The sequence below is a fragment of the Neophocaena asiaeorientalis genome, unplaced genomic scaffold (assembly GCF_003031525.2).
Source record: "Neophocaena asiaeorientalis asiaeorientalis breed wild unplaced genomic scaffold, Neophocaena_asiaeorientalis_V1.1 scaffold479, whole genome shotgun sequence".
Classification (NCBI taxonomy): domain Eukaryota; kingdom Metazoa; phylum Chordata; class Mammalia; order Artiodactyla; family Phocoenidae; genus Neophocaena; species Neophocaena asiaeorientalis.
In genome coordinates, this window is record NW_020173774.1 from 3,634,840 (window position 1) to 3,642,098 (window position 7,259).

A 7,259-nucleotide genomic window follows, 5' to 3' on the forward strand; every position below is an offset into this window, starting at 1 on the left:
TGGAGAGGTGGCTGCAGCCGAGTTCCTGAGATCCTGAGAGCCTCGAGGGCCAGTGCCAAGTACCTGTCCTCATTAATAGGCAATGGAGGGCTTCCCTGGTGGCGCAGTGGTTGGGAGTCCGCCTGCCAGTGCGGGGTACACGGGTTCAACCCCTGGTCCGGAGGCTCCCACATGCCACGGAACAACTAACCCCACGCGCCACAACTACCGAGCCTGCGCTCTGGAGCCCGTGAGACACAACTACTGAGCCCACATGCCACAACTACTGAAGCCCATGTGCCTAGAGCCCGTGCTCCACAACAAGAGAAGCCACGGCAGTGAGAAGCCCGCACACTGCAACAAGGATCCGATGCAGCCAAAAATAAATAAATAAATAAATAAAACAAATAAATTTTTTTAAAAATTAAAAAAAAAAAGGGCAATGGAGAGGTCAGACATATGGGCCCACAAGATCAGTGGTAAAAGAATGGGGGCTGAGAAAGTGGAAGGGAAGAGGCGGTCACAATGGTCTGGGTGAGAGACTGCACCGGGGTGAGGTGAGAGGGTGCTCGGGAACCTGTAGGATCCGATGCAGCCAAAAATAAATAAATAAAACAAATAAATTTTTTTAAAAATTAAAAAAAAAAAGGGCAATGGAGAGGTCAGACATATGGGCCCACAAGATCAGTGGTAAAAGAATGGGGGCTGAGAAAGTGGAAGGGAAGAGGCGGTCACAATGGTCTGGGTGAGAGACTGCACCGGGGTGAGGTGAGAGGGTGCTCGGGAACCTGTGAGCTCATGCCTGTGTGTTAGGTATGGAGATTATGTATGTGTGAGAAGGGGAGAGTGTGTGCCAGTGTGAGCGACACACGAGCAAGCGTGGAGCCCTGCTTGTTGAAGAAGGACGCTGCAGGGCCTTCCCAGGGGAGGTGCGGGTAAGGTCAGCTGGGGAGAGAGGGAGGCACAGGGCTAATGGATGGATCTACCAGTGCAGGAGGGCTCCGGTGAATGAAACCAGCATCTGACTTTCTCACAGCTCTGTGGGTCCTGGGAAGCCCACAGGGCCTGGCATAGGGGAGGGACTCAGTTAACATTTGTTCAAGGGATGGCTTGTGTGAATTTAAGACCTCGCCTCTTGTCCCTTCCCAGGCCTGGCTTTGCCCTCCAGCTGCATGGGGGGCACTGTCATTCCAACTAGCTCCTCCCTCATCCCTGGCTTCAGATCAGATCATCTGAGCTCAGCAGCCACCTTCCCATGGTCCCAGCCTGGTTCCCAGGGCCCCAGCCCCGCTCCCCCGCGCATCTTTGTAACAAGTGTGTCCCTGTGTGAGCTCCAAGCTGACTTCATACTTTCCCAGGTCAGAGGGCCCCTCCTCCTTCCCATTCCAGAGAAGAGAAGATGCTGCCAAATTGGTTCCAAGCTTTTGTCTTGGCCAGAGACACCCTGCTTCTCATTAGAGACAGAAAATCCTGATCAGCACCTCCCATCATGCTCTCCAGCTGGTCCAAGGCTCTCCATCCAGAGGATTCATAGACCCAGCAGATGATGGCCTTGGACCTCATCCTCTCCAGAGACCACATCTCCCAAGACTCCACCCGGCCCCAGTTTTCATCCTGGCAGAAGAGACCAGGTGCACGTGGTGTCCAGGGGGACCGGCCACAGCAGCCTGAGAGAAAGAAGCCCAGTCTGAGCTTCCTGAGCGTCTCCTGGCCCGCGGGGTGAAAGGCGAGGCCTTCTCCGGAGTGACCGGAGACCAGCCCCTTTCCTGCTCAGCTTAGCTACAACCCTGTGTTATGAAATCATGAGTACAGATTGGCACCCGGAGAGAAAAGGGATCTCTTTCAAGACTGTACAATCTATAAAAATTAGGAGGCAGAAATGCCTTAGAAATCATGAAATCTAGCCCCTCTGCTGACGGATGTGGAAACAGAGGTCTAAAATCGTGGAGGCTTTCAGTTGCTTGAGATCATTCTAAACCATTTCTGACTTTTGCCAGAAACCCAGTTTGCATCCTAAAGGATATCTGTGGCATGAATGCACTTCCCCCTAGAGCACAGGCAGGACTACAACCTGGGTCTGTGTCTCCAGTTCACAGCCTTTCTGCTACAGGCTCTCTGCCTCCAGGGGCTGTGCCTGTCATGACTGGTTTGCTTCCTCCAGGGTGTTCAGGCAGAAGCTGGTGGGTGATTTGTCAGACAGTGAGTCCTGGGGGCTGCCTGGCACAGTCTGCCACCCAGATGGCAGCCAGCTAGGTCCAACAGGGCTGGGCTCTGACTTACGGGGGGTCTGGTGGGCTGGCTTCCCTATGGCTGTGGGGAGTTTCCAGGGTCTAGGGAAGTGCTCCTCCTGGCCCCTCTCCGGGCTACATTCTCCCAGAAAATAGGATGGAGCAGACTCCCCACCCACTAGGGCACCCACACTTTGGAAGGGATCCTGGTCCCCAGAGGATTGCTGGCAATAAAGAAAAGAAGGCAAGTGATGTGGGACAGGAAGTATGGGGGTCACAAATCCTGGCTAAAGAGTCAGAGGCCTCAGCCACAGCTGGGTGTGTGACCCCAAGCCTCAGTTTCCCCATCTACGTGATGTCTTGATTGGATGTTCCCCTTCCGGCTCTGAGAAATCTAGGACTCTGAGGTCAGGGACTGTGTCTTCCTTCTCACCCTCATGGCCCTAGCAATGAACACATTGTAAGTACTTAAAACAATTCCTTGAATAATTGAGTGAAATGGGGCCTAAGTCAGTCCAGAGATCACAAGGCGGCCAGGAAGGAGACCCTTGCCTCCGGTGACTACCACGAGGACCCCTAGAGAAGCGACAGGTCTTAGAAAAGCCCTGGCAATCCAGGAGCCCTCTGCAAACCCACTTCCTCTCCTAGATGCACAGATGTGGCTGGCGGAGCCAAGGAGAAAGCAGGAAAGTGTACCTGGGGGAGGGAGGATAGCCTGGACCTCCTCCCTGCCATCACCCTACCTACACTTTCTACACTCACCTGGCTCCTCTTTCTGGCTCCCCTCTCCTCCCAGCCCCCATCCAGGCTTTGTCTCCTCTCCGTGCCCTCTCCGCTCTCCGCACACAGTCACACTTTTCCTCCCTCCTCTGGGGAGGCTCAGAGCCTTCTGCTGGTCCCAGAGCTGCCTGATCCTCTGCTAGGCAGGAAGACCCAGCAGCAGAGTCCAGCCTCCTAGGAGGGGCCAGGAGCCCTAGGCTTTCTCAGGGTCATGGAGAGATTTAAATTCTGGTCCACGCCCAGCCTCTTGCATCTAGCACCTAGGAGAGGGGCTGCCCTCTGAGGGAATCTGGAAGTGCATTCCTCTCCACCTTCTTCTGCAGGGTTCTTGGGGAGGTGTTTCCTTCTGGCCTTCTTGAGCCTTCCCCTACGTGCTCCTTGGCATAGAGCTAGGAAACTGCCCTCTCTCTTCCAGCCAGACCTACTGCGGAGAAGTACCGCGTGTGTGTTGGGGAAGCAACGGGATGTTATTGCTGGTATGTGTGAAAGCACACACAGTGCGATGACAGGGTGTACGTGTGGCATTGGGGGCGATGTGTTGTGGTGTGGTGTATGTATGGCGTATGTGGTGTGTTCTGTGGTGTACATGTGGTAGGAGATATGTGTGTGGTGTGGGGTATGTATGGCGTATGTCGTGTGTTATGTGGCGTACATGTGGTAGGATATATGTGTCGTGGCGCGGTGTATGTTTCGCGGATGTGGTGTGTTATGGGGTGTACATGTGGTAGGAGATATGTGTGTGGTGTGGGGTATGTATGGCGTATGTCGTGTGTTATGTGGCGTACATGTGGTAGGATATATGTGTCGTGGCGCGGTGTATGTTTCGCGGATGTGGTGTGTTATGGGGTGTACATGTGGTAGGAGATATGTGTGTGGTGTGGGGTATGTATGGCGTATGTCGTGTGTTATGTGGCGTACATGTGGTAGGATATATGTGTCGTGGCGCGGTGTATGTTTCGCGGATGTGGTGTGTTATGGGGTGTACATGTGGTAGGAGATATGTGTGTGGTGTGGGGTATGTATGGCGTATGTCGTGTGTTATGTGGCGTACATGTGGTAGGATATATGTGTCGTGGCGCGGTGTATGTTTCGCGGATGTGGTGTGTTATGGGGTGTACATGTGGTAGGAGATATGTGTGTGGTGTGGGGTATGTATGGCGTATGTCGTGTGTTATGTGGCGTACATGTGGTAGGATATATGTGTCGTGGCGCGGTGTATGTTTCGCGGATGTGGTGTGTTATGGGGTGTACATGTGGTAGGAGATATGTGTGTGGTGTGGGGTATGTATGGCGTATGTCGTGTGTTATGTGGCGTACATGTGGTAGGATATATGTGTCGTGGCGCGGTGTATGTTTCGCGGATGTGGTGTGTTATGGGGTGTACATGTGGTAGGAGATATGTGTGTGGTGTGGGGTATGTATGGCGTATGTCGTGTGTTATGTGGCGTACATGTGGTAGGATATATGTGTCGTGGCGCGGTGTATGTTTCGCGGATGTGGTGTGTTATGGGGTGTACATGTGGTAGGAGATATGTGTGTGGTGTGGGGTATGTATGGCGTATGTCGTGTGTTATGTGGCGTACATGTGGTAGGATATATGTGTCGTGGCGCGGTGTATGTTTCGCGGATGTGGTGTGTTATGGGGTGTACATGTGGTAGGAGATATGTGTGTGGTGTGGGGTATGTATGGCGTATGTCGTGTGTTATGTGGCGTACATGTGGTAGGATATATGTGTCGTGGCGCGGTGTATGTTTCGCGGATGTGGTGTGTTATGGGGTGTACATGTGGTAGGAGATATGTGTGTGGTGTGGGGTATGTATGGCGTATGTCGTGTGTTATGTGGCGTACATGTGGTAGGATATATGTGTCGTGGCGCGGTGTATGTTTCGCGGATGTGGTGTGTTATGGGGTGTACATGTGGTAGGAGATATGTGTGTGGTGTGGGGTATGTATGGCGTATGTCGTGTGTTATGTGGCGTACATGTGGTAGGATATATGTGTCGTGGCGCGGTGTATGTTTCGCGGATGTGGTGTGTTATGGGGTGTACATGTGGTAGGAGATATGTGTGTGGTGTGGGGTATGTATGGCGTATGTCGTGTGTTATGTGGCGTACATGTGGTAGGATATATGTGTCGTGGCGCGGTGTATGTTTCGCGGATGTGGTGTGTTATGGGGTGTACATGTGGTAGGAGATATGTGTGTGGTGTGGGGTATGTATGGCGTATGTCGTGTGTTATGTGGCGTACATGTGGTAGGATATATGTGTCGTGGCGCGGTGTATGTTTCGCGGATGTGGTGTGTTATGGGGTGTACATGTGGTAGGAGATATGTGTGTGGTGTGGGGTATGTATGGCGTATGTCGTGTGTTATGTGGCGTACATGTGGTAGGATATATGTGTCGTGGCGCGGTGTATGTTTCGCGGATGTGGTGTGTTATGTGGTGTACACGTGGCATGATATATGTGTGTGTAGTGTGTTGATGCAGTGTGTGTGGCAAGTAGGATGTGCGGTATGTGTGTGAGTGTATAGGTGGCGTGGCAAGTGTGCATATGTTTGGGGTGTGTTTGTGATGCGTACTGTGTGTTGGGGGCCCTGGATGGGGTAGGGGCCACATCACTTTGAGCTGGGAGCTAGCTAGCTCTCCAGGGTCTCCTACTCTGAGAAGTCAGGGATAACCAGTATCTAGGCAACCATGTTGGGGGGAGGGGAGGAGATATGGAGGTAAAGAATGGGCAGGAAAAGGAGGGAGGCTGAGAATTGAAGAGGGGTTTCTATGGCAACTACCGGGCAGGTCACGTGAAAAAGGCTAAGTTGCGGAAACAGATATCCATATCCACACATACACAGTATGAGGGTACTGGGCCCTCACAGAGGGATCCTTCAACAGAGGACGTGGGCTGCCCACTGATCCATCTCCAAACCTGGAAACCTCGGCCCAGCCAGAGAGCACAACGCCAAGGAGACAAAGCAAGTGGAGACAGAGGCCCCATTTGTGGCGAGAAGCCCCGGCAGCCACAGCCCACCGTGTCTGGAGGTGGGCAGCAGGGGCCTAGCCAGGCCCATTGCTCCAGTGTGGCTGCTCCCTGCTCCCACCGTCAGGTGCTCCCTTTACCAGCCACCACTTGTAAGAGCCCAGAAGCGAGCGCCAGTAGCCCCAGGCGGCCCTTCCAAGTCTCCATGGAAGCCCAAGAGACACAATGGGGAAGGCTGTGCCAGGGCCAGCCCTGCTGGGGAAAGAGGGCTGGGTACCAGGAAAGGAGGGAATGGGGGGGGCGGTCAGGGCCCCCTGGAGGAAGCTAGGACTGGTTAGACAAGAGGAGAGGAAAATTGATGCAGACACTCTCATGAACCCCACGCCCTGGAATCAGCCTTCCTTACCTGCCCCCATTCCCAGTGCCCCCTGCCCAGCCCCAGCTCTCCCTGTCCCCCAAGCACCGAGCCAGCAAGTTCCATTTTGTATGGTTATGTGTGCACACACACAGCCGGCCCCCTCCCTCTCTTCACCTCTGCACACTCCACTTAAACAGTCCAAGCTTCCAAGTAACAAAGGAAAAACCCCTGGACACAGCGGAGAGCAGCCCTTTCCCCTTCTCCCAAAACCGTAGCCCCAAGCTCTAGGTAGCGGCAAGCCCCTTTCCAGAACACCTTCACTCCCACCGCCACGGCCTGCCTCCCCTCGGCAGCCCCTCTTCTCTTCCGACGACCACCTCCGGGTTTCCATCCCCTGCCCAGTTTCCGCGGCCCAGGCGGCAGCTGCCTGGCGAGGACCGCTCACACCCACCGAAACAAACCAACCCTGGCAGCATCCCGGCGCCCCGCGATCTGTCCCCACCCCAGCCTCTCTCCCTCTCCAGAAGAAGAACCCAACTTTGCCACCACCGCAGCCACTTACCTGCACAGCGCGGTCCCCTCCGAGACAATCCCAGGAGGATGCGCGGAGTCCGGAGGAGCCTGGGAGCGGCGGGGCTGTGGGCAGGGCTGTGGGCGAGGCTTTCGCTTTTTTCCCGCCTCCCTTGCTGGGAAGAGCTGGGGCTTGTTGGAGAGGCGCGTCCTGCAGGGGTGGGGAGTGGTGGGCGGGAGCTCAGCCGGGGCTGGGCTCCGGGGACCGCGATGTCACCGTCCGCCGACCTCCTGCTGGCATCCGTGCGCAGACCCTCTCCTGCTCGCCGCGCGCCGCCGGCTCCTCGGAGCGCGCCGCCGCTGCTCCCGGGTGCGGGAGAGATTCTTTTTCAAAGGGCAGGCCGCTCCGAGTAGCAACAGGAGACCGCCG

The 7,259-nt window shown here is 55.0% G+C and overlaps 1 protein-coding gene across 1 annotated transcript in view; it reads right to left on the bottom strand.

Annotated features, from left to right (window-relative positions):
* Nucleotides 1-7,207, bottom strand: part of FXYD6 (FXYD domain containing ion transport regulator 6) — a 29,851-nt gene extending 22,644 nt beyond the window's left edge. Inside the window, exon 1 of the mRNA XM_024751753.1 lies at nt 6,882-7,207. The gene's annotated coding sequence lies outside the window, so the exon portion shown is untranslated. The remainder of the gene's footprint in view (nt 1-6,881) is intronic.
* Nucleotides 7,208-7,259: the final 52 nt, after the last annotated feature.